Here is an 18,505-nt window from a genome sequence, read left to right as displayed (position 1 = left end):
GAATCAGTCCAGCATGGAAAAAGGAGGACTAGAGTCTGACTTTGGAGGAAAAAAGGATAAAAAGAATAAAAAGAGTTTTCGGCTCCTTAAAATGGTGTACATTGGGAAATAATATAAAAATAGAGCGGAATGCTCAGGGTGGAGTCCAGCATTTGCATTATATATAGAGAGATGTGGGTCACATAGTTGCCATAGTTTGAAATATCTGATGAGATGAGAGTGCCAACCTCTTTGGTTAAGCTCCAACTGGTTGATTGAATGGTGTATCTGAAAAGGAATGAGCCTGAAATGAAACCTCTTAGTTGGGTTCCCTAGTATGGCTATGCCTACATAAAATTATCAACACATTTGGAGCCATTGGTATCTATACATGATAGTTCTATTGTCACCAAAAATTCAAAGTCAACCAAAATTTATGACCATGAGGTTCGTTAATTGCCTGACTATATACAATAAACCGCCAGATGATGAGTGTAACCTTTTCTTTATTCCTTTTTCCCATGATAAAAAAGATGGGTTTAACTTTTGAAAATCTCTCATTAAAAAAAGAAAAGAAAAACTTTTGAGATTGCAAAACCAATAGCTGTTAGCTTATTTGGTTAGTACCTATCTCTTCAAGGGAGAGGTCTCTCATTCACACCTGAGTGGTGGCAAATAACCACCATATTTCTCAGAAGAAAACTTCCGAGATTGCAAAGAAAATTTTATGGAATACACAGAAGGGAGCTTTTCCTCAGCTTGCTTGCACACCTGAGGTCTAAAGACTGAAAATGTAATCCAAGATAAAACTAAGAACACTAAGATTATTATTTCTAGAAGGCCTGCACCTGTATAAAAAAAATTAGCCTAACTTTGCTCTTTAATATTTCCACCATGATTATGCCCACAAGGCCTAACTCAGTAGAAGGTGTAGGTAAATATATATGCAACTATGTGAATTATTAAGGTTTGCTCTGGTGGTTGCACCCTTCTCCTTAGCAACCAGAGATTCTGGATTCAATTCTTGGATGGTGAATTCCTGAAAATCTGGACCTGGCTAATGATAATGTGTGGGTCTCCCTTTGTTGCCCAGATAGACAACCCAAGAGGGGGGGTGAATTGGGTTTTAAAATAATTAATGCAATTAAAAGCTTTGTGTGTAACTAATTATAACTTTTTGTGAGTGGATTAATTAGTTGCTATATGCAGTGGATGAAGAGAAAGTAAGACACAATGAAGCAATCACAAACACAAGCAATTTATAGTGGTTCGGAGCTAACCCTTGCTCCTACGTCCACTCCCCAAGCCTCACTTGGGAATTCACTATAATCCCTCGGATTACAGCCGGTTGTTTTACAAGTTCACAACCCAACTTGTTGTTTTACGAGATCACAACGAACTCGGTCGGTTTTTCCAGGCTCACCGACTAGAACCACCCGATTGTTTTTCCGGGATCACAATCAAACCCTTACACCGTTGGTTTTAACCTAGGCTCACCAACAAACCTTAACACCCTTGATTCAATCCCCTGATTGAATCAAGTAAGAAACAAATGGTTTGAAACAAACAGAAAAAGAAAGCTTCTCAAAAGCGTATTTAAAACAATTTAAGCAAGGAAGAGTAAGAAGCCCTCAAACTGATTTTGGAGATGGAGGAAGGGGCTTTTCAAACTCTTTGACTCCTCTTGAATTTGAAGTAGACTTGCTGTCTGGAGGAGAGCCTTGAATGTGAGGAAGAGAGTTGGTGAGTCGACTTCAATGCACTTCTTCCTTCTTTTTCGTGTAATCACTCTAGAGACCTCTTGGTTGGTGGAAATCCCTTTTGCTTTCAATGGAGTCTCTCTTTCTTACTCTATTACTGTTCACTCAGGCTATTTAAGCCATTTCCGGAGTAAAATAGCCGTTAGACACATCCTTCTAGCCGTTCTGCACATTCTGCAACTCCTGACAATGTTTCCGTTGGGATCGGAGTCGACTCGCGCGATCTGGAGTCGACTCGCCTGTTGCAGGAGTCGACTCATGCTTTTCTGGAGACGGCTCGGCAACTGTTCTGAATTTGAATTAAAGTGCTGTCTTGACTTGGAGTCGACTCCCCAATGTCTGGAGCTGACCTGGCACTTTTGGAGACGACTCGTTCTAAGGAATCCAAAGATCTTTCTTTCAAGTTTGCTCACTCGAGTCGACTCGGATATTCTGGGAGTCGACTCGGCACTCAGAGCCCGAAATCCCGATCTTCTGTCTGTTGACTTGTGCCGTCTCGGAGTCGACTTGGCTCTCAGAGATGAAAATAGAGTCTTCTGTCTTTGGGCTTGCGCTGCCTTGGAGTCGACTCGGACTTTGCGGGAGTCGACTCGGCTCTCAGTGTCCGAAATTGGCTCTCTGACTTTTTGCCTTGCTTTTCTCTGGGAGTCGACTCTCGCTTCCTTAGGAGTCGACCTGCCAACCATCGGAGTCGACTCGAGTTCTTCGGGAGTCGACTCGGCTCTCAGAGTCCAAAATAGCTTCTCTGTGTTTCTGTCTGTTACTCCCTGGAGTCGACTCGTACTACGCTGGAGTCGACTCGGCAAGCATTGGAGTCGACTCGAATTCTTCAGGAGTCGACTCGTTGACAGGTTCTGAGATGAATCTTTCTGTCCGGCTGTCTGTTCTCAGTCGGAGTCGACTCGTAATGTGCAGGAGTCGACTCGAGCTTGTGCCAGTGCTTCTGATACGCTTGGAGTCGATTCGTAATCTCCCGGAGTCGACTCGAGACTCAAACTTTGATTCAAATTGAATTCCTTACTTATCCAAAATGTATTGAACCAAAGCTTGAGACACTTAACCATAAATTTACAAGTATTTGACTGAAACACTAGATTGAATTTATTAGTATAACATAAGATATATTCAAATGCTTTGAGCTCATCAAAATCAAATAGGGTTATAATCAATCACTCCACACCCTTCCTTTTTCTTATTATAGTAATAAATAGGTGAATACCATATGTATAATGTCACCCATCTTTTCTCCTTATTTTATTATATTATATTTATTAATTATCAATAAGAGATGGAAAGATGAATCCTATGCTAGCATGGATTTTGGGCTTCCTTACCAAATCCATGAACCCTAACTGAAACAAGATTTTCACCTTGGGATTTGGTATGGAGTTGTAGACAGCAGAAACCGCCATTGTAAGAACACTGCATAAGCAAGCTACAGACATCACCACCACAAAACACTTGCACTCATTAGCAAACATTGAGAATATTATCAAATCATAGACCTAAAATCAGTGGAGAAAATTTGGAATTTTGTGTGATACATCAGGGCTGTGAGTTGATTAAACTTAGCCTCTACAGAAATTACTTTGATCTGCTTGCTTGCGACTGCTACTGTGAGAGCTGTTAGTGTTGTCATGAAGAACAAAAGCCTTGGAACAAGATCGACTTTCAGATATTCTGGAGGGGAAGGAGCAAGGGGTGCTGTAGGCATGTGAGTGGATGCCATGGACTCTTGGAGCAGAGCTACAAGATTTTGAATAGAAAAAAAGTGGACTAGATTGATATATAATATGGGTATCCTTCAATGGTGTACCTTGTGTGACCAAATCTATCTTCCTCACTTGACGTGCTCCTAGGAGGGTGTCCATAGTTGTTATTAGTCATATTTCACATAAAGCAAAGAACTACTTTCCCATAAATAGTGGGAGCACTGAGAATTCTAGTTTCCATTAGCTTAGGTTCCAAAACGTTAGCTAGGTCTGCTGCAAAGAAGAACGCCATGCAACAACTGGGAAGATGACTTTCTGTAGAGGGGTAACCCAAGCGAGGAACAGGTGAAAATAAAGTTTGATGATTGAACTAAATTATATAGTCCAATGGTTGCAGGCTTGTGGGACTCTTTCACTGGGAGGAGGTTCCACATTCAAATATCACAATTAAGTGTTGCTTAAGGGTAAGTCATGAGTAAAAGGTGGCATTACCACATTACCATCAAAATAACTATATAAAAATAATTAACATATTATGAACAAAGTTTGATGGCAATGCTAGGTGAAGAGGTGAATAGTTAAAGTTCGAAGCTTATAGATTGGGAACTAGTTTTAGTTTGATGACCTCATGATACAGATAGCACAGAAAGAAATAATTTGGAAGACCTAAATACCAACCCTAGAATGCTGGAGTGTCTCAAGATGCATCTTAGCCGCATGCTGAAATGAAGTTACACCATGTAAACATCAGAGACGTTGATGTGTTTACTTCTGTGAGTGTATTGCTGAATGAATGTGTTAGCGACTGTCTCAAGTCTCAAACCTCTTACTTTAATGCTTGTCAGTAGTTTTTCCAATGACAGCTACTGGCACAGATACTGAAATTGCAATTGTAATTTCAACTTTTTCATAATTAAAGTTACTGCCTGAGAAAAAAGAAACAATTTATATCATGTGCTACTTGTTATTATGCCATGCTGAATTTCCTTCCTATTGTGACAAGCACCTCATTTAATACTCTAGGGAGGAAAGATGGAATATAATGGGATCATCTAACTGCTACATTTTTAAGTTGTAGGCAAGCACATGTACTATTCTCTAAATGGAGAAGCGTCGGTATGAATTCTGTCGAGTAGAACTAAGCTTTGGAATTAAGATGCATAATTTAGGTTAAGCCTGGTGCCAGAATTACAGAGCTTTATGCTTTAGATTCTGTTCAAGTGTTCTACATATTCACCTGTGAGGATCAGAAAGGGAAAAAGAAAAAGAAAATAAAAAGAAAACCTAAATTGTTAGTGCCTGTTTTGTATTGCTTTTGTTTTCAGAAACTAAAGAACTCTCCCAACAACTTTAATAACAGTTGGCTGGCACCTGACTCCTAATAGCTTCCTCTTCTGGGGATCCGCTCTTCAAATCCTAAGTATTGCTTAATAAAAACGTAGAAAAAAGGTTAGACTGAAAACATGTATGGTGAAATCTTTTTGTTTTCTCAAGTTGTTGGATAATTTTTAGAGCTTCTGGTTGCAAATATTTGCTGCTGCTGAAAAAAGAATGAAAATAAAAGAAGGGAATAGTATAAGCTTTATGCAAATGCTACCTTGAACATCAATCTTCTTGTGCTATCTCACTTGTTGTAGATAAACAAAAACCGGCCCTGTTTGCAATTAGTCAAGATTAGTCAAGTGTATGGAAGAATGCATTTATCAACATTTCATGAAGGACCCAAGTTGTTGGAGATTTCAGATGTTTAAGGGATCTAGAATGTGAGCAATAGGTTGAAACTTGAAGGTGATTAGGCAGTTGGAAGTGTACCAGCAAAACGGGAAAATGGCATATTCTTATATATAAAATTCTCTTTTATCTAACATCGTCACGACCGTTTCATTGAATGGAACAGCATAAAGAGAGGAACCTTTTTCTCTTCAAGCAGCAGGAGGCAACTTGTAAGTTCGAAACGAGAAGAATGTTACAATAAAGCCTCTCATGCTTGTAGCAAGATCTCCATTGCTTCATACACATTTAAGCATGACCCTATGCAAATATAGCAAGAGCCAAGTAGAACTTAGTGCTCATATAGCTATATTATGGTTGTGTTTGGATGCTGAATAGCAAAACAGGGGTGGATAGATTTAACCATCTATCACCATTTTTCTTTTTTCTTTTTGCTGATGTTTGGTTGGTTAAAGTAATGACTTACTCTTATCCACCATCTAACCAGAAGCCAAACACAACTTAAGAAAACAAAATTGCAAGGAAACTTATCTTAGCAAGCTGAGTCCAAGCTGTTCTTGGAAAAAAGGGATTGGTTCGTTCCTTGAGTATTGATAGGTGAAACTTTAGAGTTTGGCAATTTATTTGCCTTGCGTGTGAGAGTGCAACAAAACCAAGCTGGTAAGACTCTTGTCTTGTTCCAGATGTTCTGGTGCGGAGAAGTCTTACTTTTAACTCACCATGGATGAACCGTTTCCAAATAGTAAAGACTCCAAAATCAAAACACCCAACATGTTGGTGCACCACCACAGAGAGAGAAATTGGGATCAAACTTTATGTATCCATGTATGCTTGCAATTAGCCATTCCATACTTATTCAATAAATCAAGACATAATAATGATCGGCTAAGAACTCAAGTATTTGATGATTACTATACATAATAATGATTGGCTAAGAACTAAAATGATTCACTTTCTTAATGCAAATATAAGCACTCTAACATGTCATTACCTTTTATTCTTTATGCCCCTCTTAAGTTATAGAACAAGGTTTTGTATACTGAGTTTAAAAATTGAATATATATATATATATATATATATATATATATATATATATATATATATATATATATATATATATATATATGCATTCATGAGTATAAAATAATAATAATAATAATAGTAGTAGTAGTAGTAGTAGTATCAACAATAATAATAAAAAATATGATAATTATGGAGGTTTGGCTGAGGTTCCTGATAGAATAGGTCTTAAAAGCTTAAAATCTAAATATGACCCAAAAATAGCTTCCATGAGACTGACTTGAGCCCATACCCAACTTATTCATCTTTGGGTCCATATTGGATGCACGTCATGGTTAGGTCGGTATCTGGTTTGCGGGTTGGAATGATAGCCCTATCAACCACTATTTGCTCTACAATATATAAGCTCCGATTTTTAGTTTATAAATATGATAGCTATAATAGCTATTATAAAAATTTTATAACAAAAAGTAATAAGTAATGATAGAAGAATAATGTCTTCATTTTTTATTGACTGTATATTTATTAAAATATATTACTTCTAGATCACACAATCTTCTATGGATGGAAATTTAGTAAAATTAAAATTTGAAAATAGTGTTTCTTTAAAAAAAGAATATCAATAAAAAATATTGATATTTGCATTATAAAAAGCCAGCATAGCACTAAGTAACCCATTATAATGTAATAAAGAAGAATGGTGATTGATACCACAAATGAAACATGTATTACACCGAAAGACTTCATTGTAGATCACAATTCAACAACCAAATAGTTGATCGCCGTTGATCAAACTTGCATAGGATTGGAAGGTCCACATGGATGTGGATTCTTGGCATAGAACCCATAAGACAATGAATAGAAGATTATTTTGATAACAATTTTGAACAAAACTATTTAAATAACTGATTTTAAAATAATATTATTTGAATCTAATTTATATATACATTCTATTACATTGACTTGACATTCCTTTGTGAGTTTATGTAAAAGACATTATTGCTTTAATTTAAGTTGCAAGTAAGGAATCTTATTCCTAAAAGTTTAATAGAGATGATGTTCAAAAGGTACATAAAGAATGTTAACTTTTTAGTTTAATTAGAACATTTCCATGAAAAAAGTTAAGTACAACTTGTTGAATGCCACGTGCATGAGCTTCTTTTTTCCACTAATGGCACCTACTTATGTGACAAATTATATAAATAAATGGAGATTTAATTAGAGGTACGATTGAGCCAAGCTTGATCAAGCTCGGTCTGATATTAATTTTAAGCTATAACTCTAAAATTAAGCTTGATTTGTTTACCGGTAGTTCAAGCTTAATTCTAATGCAAGACAAACATGATCTTAATTTATTATTTTGTTAATCCTAAATATAGCTCAAATAAATTTGAACTTGAATCAAGCTTGGTTCAAGCCTTTTTAGCATTTAATTTATCCATAAAATAAAATAAAATAAAAATACTAATATAGCATTGATCTAATGATTTAGCTTGACCGAGATCGGTCAATTCTTGGCTCAACTTTGAAATTAGTTTCAAACATATTTTACTAGATCAAGCTTGGTCCGTTTACTTCAAACCAAACTTAGCTTGAGCTTTTCTCAAGCTACTTAATAGACAACAGTTCCATCAAGGAGTTAGGAATATGTTGAACATATTCTCAAGGAGTTCTACTATATAAAGCCAACTTCTCCATCCTTCAACCATATGGAGCCAACTTCTTGTGGTACAACTTTAATATTTTCTAGTTTATTAGAGATGTCAAAACCTAGCAACTATCCCGATTATCTTAGAAATGATAATACGTTACACGTGTCAATAATTTTTAGGCACACGACTTTTAAGGCCAAAATCATTTCTATGACATATATTATCATTTTATTTAAATATTTTTATTAAAATAAAAATAATTTTATTTGTATAATTTTTATTTATAAATTTAACTGCTATATAGCAAAAGCCCGTGCCCCGCACGTGCCACTTTCTAGTGTGGAAGTGTTTAAAAGGGGACTTAGGGCTCCCATTCGTCTCTGGGTCCCCTTGGCTTTCTAGTTTCTATACCTCGAATCCATGACGGCCGCCGCTCTGCCCCGCACTGGCTCCGGCGAGGGTTCGCGTCCGCCTTCGCCGCTCGCCGCTCGCCGCCATGGATCCGGATCCCTAGGAGGAGGCTAGCGAGAAGTGATCCTCCGTGGTTCTCCCCGTAGCGGCAGACGTTGGAGATCTTAGGGCAAAGCGTATTCAACCGGAGGTTGTCTCCTTGCACTCGCCTCTTACCATGCTTCCAGTTGCTTCTTGTAAACTTTTGCTAAGAAGTGTATCTATATTTTTTTCTCAAAAAAATCGTTTCTTATTTTATTTCTTGTGTTGAAATTTTATCAGCGAGGCGTCTGGGCTTATCTTTGCTTGATTCTATAGCGATTTATTAATCTATAGAAAATGAGTAACCACTCATTGCGCATTTGAAGAATCCTTACGACGAGATCTTTGCTGACTCTTGCTCGAGCTGGCAATCTATTCTATAGCGATTCTATAGCGATTTACGACGAGATTTATTTTCTAATTCTTCATTAAAATAGTTGGCAAGTGGAGAGAGCTTCTCCTATGATCAAGCTGGTCATAACTCAACTGTTTTGTTAGGTGTCATAAACATGATTTCTATGATTCCTCAATAATTGAGGAGACATAGAGCAGCAAATTCATTATAGTGATGTTTTGTTTGAAGCGATCGCTAGGTTTCCGATCTTGTTGTTTTAATAACAATAGAATTGATGCTCAAGTTTATCCAGAATAGAGTGAACTATGATTCAACTTCTCTACTTCATAACCCTTGCTATGCTGATCTATGCGCAATGGAGATTTTCGCAAGAACTAGTAAGACAATCTTTGATGTTATTCAACTCCATATATTTTTCAACCAGAATACTCAATGGCATGTGGTATCTTCCTAATGCCCTCTCAAGATGAGATTACAATTTTTGAAGGTTTCCTATCGATTACATCTAACTTATCTAGTTAAAGAAAAGGGGGCTACGTGGAAGCAATCATACAGTTCATATTAGAGAACATTCTTGCAGTCCCTCACAAAATATAAATAGCCATATCTTCAAGAGAGATTGCATGCATATTGCTGCTATCTACCTCTTCAGAGTGAATCAAATTAGACATTTCTATTTTTTTGATTTGAATCCTTATATGCCTTTTATCTTAAAGGCCGATATAATGATTACTTTAGTGAGTTCCAAATTTTTCATTTCATATATGTCTGTCTATTTTAAGGTATTTAATTTCAAAGTTGATTTTACATTTTGTTCTTCACTTCAAAGTCAATTTATTTCCAGCATTTTGTCAAAACTATCTCATTAGCGACTTTCATTTGGATAAGAAATTATCTCTTTGTACATATTATAGGAGAAGTTTTTTTTTGTTGAAGTGTTTTGGAATTTAATCCCCTCTTATACAGTGCAGTAAGCCTTCAGTTTTATGTTTCTTTTAGCGGACTTATATGTATTTATTTTGAATAAATTTAACCTTAGCTTGCTTGATGAAATTGTGCTTTTCATGCTTTTTGCCTTTGATGATAGACAGGCATGAGCCCCAACAACATTTGCGCACCAGGTTTTTGCCATTGCCTGGGTTGTTGTTGGCAAGGATGAATGTGCCATAATGCTAATCTGAGGTCACACTTCTTAACCTGTATGTATGAGGTGACATAGCTTTATTAAATTATCTATTTTGCTTGTTATTTTTTGAACTTTCTTAAGAGAAATTATAGAGAAAGGGAGAGGAGTTTGCAGGTGCTTGGATCACCTTTCTGATGGAACCTTTATATCTTTTATTCCTTTGCTAACATTTTGTTAAACTCCTAAGGAATGAAGACATGTTCTAGTAAGGACCTTAGATGGTCCTATCAAAAGCTTCATTACTCCCACTGCTATCTACTACTATGCTAATGTGAGGCTTTAGCTTGAAGCATGCTTATGCTAATTGACTTATCGAATCTCTATTGGTTCTTTTCTTTATGAACCTTTTTGACACATTTTCCTAAGCCAAGCTTAGAAAGGGAGTATGAATGTTCTAGATGGCCTTTTATTGTAGTCACTTCCCTTCTTATCCATTTATAGACATTGTTAAGCACATTATTGCTAAATGCAGATTCAGATATTGCTTGATGGAGGTGTCATCTAGGTTAGAGATGAGGAAACATCCAGATTTAATAGCTTTAGACATTGTCATTACCTGAATGTTTTTTACGTACTTTTCTTTTCCCTTAAGAATTCTTTTTTTGGTTATAGAACATATCATCTGATACACCTCAGAACCGATCTCTTTTGACGAGGCAAACCAACTAATGAAAGCCCATTACCTAACTGAGGGCTGACCATTGAAAGCTTGCCACATGGCTAAACTAGAAAGTGTGCAAAGTATCCTCTACATTTCAAACTCACCTACCAGGTGGCAACAACTCGGCCATGATCACTAATTGTTTTCTAAATAAATGCGACCTTTGAGCAAATTCCTATGACCGAGAAGCATAGGTGTGATTCACGAATGAGACATGCAGCTTGTTACTTTATCAACCAGTGTATTCCTTGAACTACTCGGCGGTGGGCTCTGGCCCTCACCTATATATGTTGTGTTTCCAGAAGCCATCCATGTAAGTTCTCTTTTGACTCTCTTACACTGCATCTTTGCCCTTCTCAGGCCTCCTCCTGTATCCTGAGAGTCGTGTCTGACTTAAGCATTAAAGGGAGTCCCTACCGGACATGCTCCAGTGGGAGAATTTCTTTATTCTTGTTGTTTCAGATCGGAGCCAACATTGGAGCGCCGGTCAAAGCCATCACTCTTCCATTTAATGCCAACTCACAAGCGCTCAGTGTCGGGATCATCGCCGATCGTGTGCAGGGACCACCGGACAATTGCCGCGTGGGCATGTAGCGATCCATCCAATCTATCCGATTCGGATGGCAGACGAATTGAGATCTCCAGCAACCTCGATAACTCAGTGCCTGGGTCGTCGGGCCAGTTCCCAACAACAACACCATCTTTTTAGTTTTTAATATTTCTTCTATAGCTTGTGAAAATGATGTCTTACTTCCTTAAAGAAATAACTAATGTTTTCTTACTTCGGTGGCAATTTTCTCAAACTTATTTACATTTCACCTCACCAGTGGAATAGGCTAGCATAAGATAAAAATTACTTGGTAACGTAAGGTTTTTGACATTTCTGTTCTCTGAATACCTTTTCCTCACTGAAGTGCTCTGTGTTCAAGGTGTCATTTCCTTTATCAAGTTACATATGCCAGTTCATGTTGGATTGTTGGTGAAATTAGTTTGCATTGTTGCATTGACATTCATCTTGAAAAGTTGATATCCGTTGCTTAGATATGCTATCTCATCATCGAATGACTTCAAATAAGCTACCAGATTTCTTTCAACAATTTTATAATTTTATGATTTCTTTCAACATATGACATTTCATGTTGGATTGTTGGTGAAATTAGTTTGCATTGTTGCATTAGCATGCATCATGAAAAGTTGATATCAGTTGATTAGATATGCTATCTCATCATTGAATGACTTCAAATAAGCTACCTGATTTCTTTCAACAATTTTATGATTTTCTTATCTAAGTATTCATATGCTTGATTTTTATTTCCCTAACTCTCATTCAGTTTGAAATTTCTGGTTTGAGGTGTTGATTTGGCATTGACTTCAGTTGATATTTCTTTGGCTATAATCGTGTTTAGTGTTACTCTAGCCATTGATGATGAAGTATGGCATGAGCCTCAACAACATTTGCGCATCGGGTTGTTTTGCCTGAGTTGTTGTTAGTAATGATGAATGTGCCATAATGCTAATCTGAGGCTCAAGTTCTGGGTGCATGCAATCTAATAGACACCAATATCAGCACCTTATGTTTCTCTTGTTTATGAACCTTCTTAGTACAAACAACTCCCGAGAGATGCTGAAAGGGCAACATGAACATCTTATAATATGGGTTCCATTTCACTATGGCCAACTGACAATCCCTTTTCCAATGAAGTCTTTTTTATGTTATTTTTTAAGCAGATCATCTTTAGACACCAACTCAAAGTGTTGGTTAATGTAAGCAGTAGTTATATTCAAGACCAGGAAAAACTACTAAAATGCACAGGTGCAATTATCTTATAATTTTTATGTATTGTTTGTCACTTCAAAAACCTTTTCCTTCAATTATAAGTTAAACATATTTCATTTTGTGATGCTAGTCTAGTGTTTTTTTTCCATATTTTTTATTTTTTGAGCCATTTCTTTGCATCTAGTCAATCAAAATAATCAGTTTAGGAGATTCCCATGTCTTTATCTTCTTGATTATTGTTAATGTAATTCTTTAGGTTTTCTGAAGTTGAGTTTACTTGCAAGTCTGCCCTTAATAATGTGTTTATATGTTTGTGATTTGATATTTGAAGTTCATGTAAGCTTTTTAATTGCCTTCACTTTAACTCTTTTTGTTCCCAAATGCTTATAGTGTAGGTTCCAAAGAAACATTGCATGTAGTCTGTCTTTGGCATGGTTGTAATTAGTAAGAATGAATGAATTATGATATTGATCTGAGAACTAAATATTGAAGAGGTAACTGACAAATGATTTAACTATTATGAGCTTTTATTTGACACTCTTTTGCTTAATGTTCTGATGGAGATGCAATTCAAGAGGGAGAAACAAAAACCTAGTTTCTCATCAATTATATTTATTGACTTCAAACTATTTGCATGTCATATAGAATAGGGCATCTACATTTTTCTACATCATTTAGTAAAACAAGCATTTTATTGTTAAATTTGTTTTTGTAATTGAGTTTATTTTATTCTTGTTGCTCTGAACGTTATAGATTTGTTTTTGCGCGAGTTTTTGCCAAAAGCCAATTATTCCACTTTAGAAATCCATGTGATTTAGTTCAGAGAGGAGATTTGAACCACTATTTTCATGCATGATCTCTCTCATTAAGATAATATTTAATGTCACTTCATTATGATGATTTATTATAATTATACGTTTTGTATATGTAGGATCATCTAGCCTGTTATGAACCAATTTGGCCACTCAAGTAGATTTGGACAAGCTTCGAGAGCAAAATCTGCCATATCCATGACTCAATTGAGTATCAAAACTTCGAGAAGTCATAACTTCTAATTCAGGATAATTTGGGCAGGTGATTGAAGATAAAGTTGATGCAAGAGTTAAGATTTAGCTTTTATGTAAATTCAATATTTTTAGAATAATTTTTATTTTTTAATTTGTATCCTCTTTTAATTAGGAGAGAAATATGATCCAATATGGGTTGGACTTGACTAATTTAAAATGGGGAAAATTTTCATCCTCTTCTAACTACAAGAGGAATAGTACAGGACTTGCAACTTCTCTTTTAGCTAGAATAAGAATTTGACTTAAATAAGGAGTTATAAATAGAGCACATATGTCATGCGTTTAGAGAATGGGAAGTAGGGGGAGTGCATATACTCTACTTTTTACCCGCTCGAATCCCAACAGACTTTACTTTCCACCTGTGACACATATCACAATGTGTTGAATGAAAATTTAATGGAAATAGAGGGCTTAAAGCCCTGTTTTCTAAAGTTATTATTGTTTATTATTTTATTTGAGAAATTTGAGTTGAGCAAATTGAAGGAGATTACTTCCTTCTTGATCAGTGTGGGGTCTAGATTTTCAAAGTAGTACAAGCATAAGGGAGAAAAGCTTTTAATGCTTGAGGTATATCGAAGGACCAATGGCTACTACTTCTATATTAGTAGATGATGATGTGAAGGGTTGCTTTACTCGAGAGGTGAAGATTGCCCACGTCACTGAGCTCATATGTCAATTGATGCCTTTAGCTTCAATTCTTGCAACTCCTATACAAAATTGTCTCCAACATTTGTGGACAATGAGTTGCTTATTCTACTGATACTGACAAAGACGGATATTTCACAATAGAGGATGAGTTCAAACCAGAAAAACTAAGAGACTTAGCTGCATGATGGGAAACAGGCATTTCCCTGATTCCAGTTAGTTTAGCTAGAGTTAAATTCCCCAAATAGAAAGCTTTGATTCAGGAGTATTATCTAACCTGTTACAGGCCATTCTAACCACTCGAGTAGGTTTGGACAAGCTATGGGAGCAAAATCTACCACATCCATGATTCAATTGAGTATTGAAACTTTGGAAAATCATGACTTCTAACCGGAGAGGAATTTGGCTGCGACTGAAAGCAAAATTGACGTAAAAGTTAAGATCTAGCTTTTATCCAAACTAGAAATTTTTTAAAATATTTTTATTATTTTTGTAAATAGTGTCATGTTTTAATTAGGAGAGGAATCCAATCTCGGACTTCGCTGGCACAAAAAGACGGGAGTTTTCCTCTTATTCTAATTAAAAGAGAAATCCAACTCAAATAAAGAGATTAGATCTCCATAGAATTGTAGAGATCTTGCAACTTCTCCTCTTTTAGCTAGAAGAAGAATTAGACTCAAATGAGGAGGATATCACTTGCATGAATAGAGGACATACCCTATTATTTTAGGGAATGGGAATAGAGAGAGTATACTTTATAAATTATAAGAAGTATACTTTATAAATTTTAATAAGCAATAGTGTTAATCTAACAGATATGCCGAGTCATAAATGGTGGCAATGGTCCAAGAAATGTACTTAATAGTCCATGGAATTATATATGCATAAGCAACTCAGACCATCACATGTAAATGATGCATAAGGGTTTGATGCTGGAGAAGTATTAAAGCTCACAATACTAAGAGTCTTTGGGTGTGATTTGAGTAAGAATAGTTAATAACACTAGATAGAGGACTAAAGGTGGGCTAGTTTGTATTTTGGACTGAACATAGTAAGAAGAAACAATGGTTTCATAAAATGTAAAGATTGGATGTTAATCTTGCATGCTTAAGGAAAACAAGCCTCTGAAATGGAATAGATGAGGGCAATGGAGTCAAATAGATACAATAGTTAAACTAACTTAAAGACACAATGGAAGGAATATGATAAGATTAAGATTTTATAGGACTTATAGAGAATCATGATCCATTGTGGTTTGGAATTGTACAAAATAAAGGAAAAGGAGGAACCATCACATTTCATTACAAAAACTTAGTTGCATTGCTACAGCTTGAAGAACAAATTCTCAGCACAATCATGAGCTTGTAAGGCTTTGACCCCTTCTACTACTTGAAATAAGAGTGCAAGAACTAAAAAATAACTTGAGATGCTTGATCTACTAATTGAAATTAAATGGTCCTCATTTTTTTTTCAATCTCGAAATCGGAAGAAGTGTTACATGAAAATAAAAAGATAAATATTTAAAAAAATTAAATCACCTCTATACTCTTAAGCAAGGTTCACCGTACCGGGTTCGGTAGGCATATTGGTCGCTTACCGGATCGGTACAGTTCTGGATTGTACCGGAACCGGTTGGTATGAAATGGCCAGCTTTCTTCCATCAGAGCCGGGGAAAAAGAGAACGAGAGGGCGGGGAAGAGAGAGAGGAAGGAGACCCGTGGCTGCCATCGGAGAGCCGCGGAGGGGCGGCGGAGGCCGGGGGGGCGACGGAGCCCACGGGGGTGCGATGGTGGTGCTGACTTCACTTAAAATTTCTAAATTAAAGAGCCGCGGCCGTGTTCCCTGTTTCGAAAGAAACAGGGTACGCGGCCTCAGCCTCCACTATGCCCTCGCGAGTTCCCCCGCCCTCCTGCGTGCTCTGCCGCCCCTCCTCGGCCTCCGCCGCCCCTCCGCGACTCTTCGTAGCGGCCACAGGTCTCCTCCTTCTCTCTCTTTCCCGCGCTCTCTCTCCTTCTCTTCGTCTTTTTCGTCACTGGCACAGAACCGGCCTGTAATGGTTTCCACTGCTCCAGCGTATCGGTTATAGGCCAGACCGGTCCGAACCGGCCAGTATGCGCCGATACGGGCCAGTTCGTCAAATCTTGCTCTTAAGCATAGTATGCTATACCATACCAAACCGGACGATATGGGGCGTATCGTATCGTACCGTATCGGTTTGGTACTGGTATATGCTATGGATGATGTACCGGCACTCGATACGTCGAACCGGTCTTTATACCAGGCGCACCGACACAATGATAAGGTGGCATCAGTACGGAGCTCGGTACCGGGACGATGTATGTTGCTTCTAAGAGATAACGCAAGGGAGATGGGATATAGCTCAGTGTTGCTTAGAATTGATCAATGGCAGATGATGGATGACAAGCAATAGGACAATAACATGCAATGGCAGATGTTGTTGACCTGCAAGAAGGAACCAAACCTCCAGAAAGGCTTTTTGATGGCGGGCGGTGGAACAATCTCATGAGGTGACATCTACATTGGGGCTTGAAAGAATCATGCAGCGTATGGCACTGGGCAAAGTAAAGAATGATGGCAGTAGATTGAGGTGTTTGAGTTGATGGAGTGCGATCACAGTTCTGAACAGAGGACTGTGCATGGGTGGAAGTGATTGATGGTGGCTTAGCTGCATCATGGAGGTGGCTTAGCGAGGGGAAGGAGGTCAGGCCATTGGTAAGTTGGGATATGAGTACAGCAAGATAGGTTTGGGATAGAACTCAACTCAACCTACCAGCACCTGGAGTTCACTGAATGCACACTCAACCCCGGGACTCAATATGTTGGATTACATGGTCTGACATAGTGAATGGGTTCGGGTCAAATTGCTACCTTTATATTACACTATGTACTAAAATCATATAAAGTTACATTTCATATTAACTATATCATATTATAGTTTACAAGATTATTTATAGTATCCTAGCTATGTCATACTGTTTAATTTGTTTGCAGTTATAGGTAAACTAATCACTAGCTCAAATCTCGTCTGTAATTTATTTTGTGAAGGCTCAGAAAGTAGGAAATCTCTAGTACACGTAAGGTTGAAAGTAAATCAGCCATGATTTGGACAAGCTAGCTATGTTCATCATACAGGCTTGTAAATTAGGAATACTTCACTGATTTGGCAAGCATATATGCATCAACTAGCGACCATTGAGCAACCATTATATACATTGACTTTGAAGCTTGTTTCTCCTCTGGTAGTTGAAACTTTTTTTGCAAAATCCTGGCATTTCCTTACAAAACCACACTGTTTACTTGTAGCCTCGAAAATTGTTTGTTATTTAGACCCAACTGTAAGTACAAGAATTCAAGGAAGAAAGGATTTACCATCATCATATTGGTGGAATGGATGCATAGAAAGAGGAAACCCGTTTGAACAGCATAGATATATTATTGCTTATAGCAAGTCCAATGTCAGTGGTTTTGTAACAAAAAATACTCAGCAACAATGAGTAGCATCTGCATTTGAATTTTGGGTAATAATGATATGAGGCATGCGAGTTTTTGTCCGGGAGATGGTATTACATATAATGAACAGGACTTCGTAAGAGGAGTTGGGTGGTAAAACTAGAGATTTGTTAAAAACTAAGGATTGGGACACTAGATACCTTTAAAAAGAGCAGCGAAGAGCCTTGGCAGTGCAAAATATAATCTTGATGCTGATCATCCAACTGACATGCTGTGTGAAACTCATTGACCTCAGCAAGAATCTAGGCTAAATTCCTTGTTAGTCCTGCTATCAATTGTTGGCTATGCTGAAAATAAAAGTTGTACCTGAAATTTAAGAGGCTGCTTGTTCTACAAAGCTGCTCTAGGTATCCTTGCATGCCAATAAATGCATACAGATTTGCAACTCTTATAATCCAAATTTTTTAGCAGCATACTCAACCCATTTAATTTTAATAAATATTGAGTGGAAATGCAGATGCTTTTTCATTGAGACTCTTTTTTTTTTTTTTTTGCTAAAAACGGGTTTTCATACAGTACGTGTACGAATACACCCAATAAAGTCAAAAAAGACTAGCTCACGGAGAGCCAGTGGCAGCTCCCCCTCCCCCACCCAAAAAGTGTACGCTGAATGATGAGCCGCGAAGGCAGCCACCCAGTCGGCTGCCCCATTGGCTTCTCTGAATACATGTTTGGCCTGGATGGCCACCCCAACCCCACACATCGTCCCTATATCCCGAACCAAGGGATGGTCTGAGCCCCCACCCCTCAGCTCCTCCTGGATCCAACTGATAACTGTGGCTGAGTCGCCCTCCAAGATAATCGCACCAGCCTGCAGTACCTGCCTCGCATATCGAAGACCCGCCTAGGCGGCTCGTAGCTCTGCCCCGGGAACCGACGTACCGAAAAGTTGACAGCCTCCTGCTGCCACCACTCTGGAGTGCGGATCCCGTATCAC

The 18,505-nt window shown here is 37.6% G+C and overlaps 1 long non-coding RNA gene across 1 annotated transcript; it reads left to right on the top strand.

Annotated features, from left to right (window-relative positions):
* Positions 1–8,143: 8,143 nt before the first annotated feature.
* On the top strand, positions 8,144–15,454 carry LOC120110233. Its single transcript, XR_005511015.1, has 2 exons — positions 8,144–9,900; positions 10,500–15,454. It is a non-coding gene; the product is annotated as an uncharacterized LOC120110233 (long non-coding RNA).
* The last annotated feature ends 3,051 nt before the right edge of the window (positions 15,455–18,505 follow it).

Source organism: Phoenix dactylifera, chromosome 3 (genome assembly GCF_009389715.1).
Source record: "Phoenix dactylifera cultivar Barhee BC4 chromosome 3, palm_55x_up_171113_PBpolish2nd_filt_p, whole genome shotgun sequence".
NCBI lineage: Eukaryota > Viridiplantae > Streptophyta > Magnoliopsida > Arecales > Arecaceae > Phoenix > Phoenix dactylifera.
Note: the sequence above shows the minus strand (reverse complement) of the source record. Positions and strands in the feature narration are given on the sequence as shown.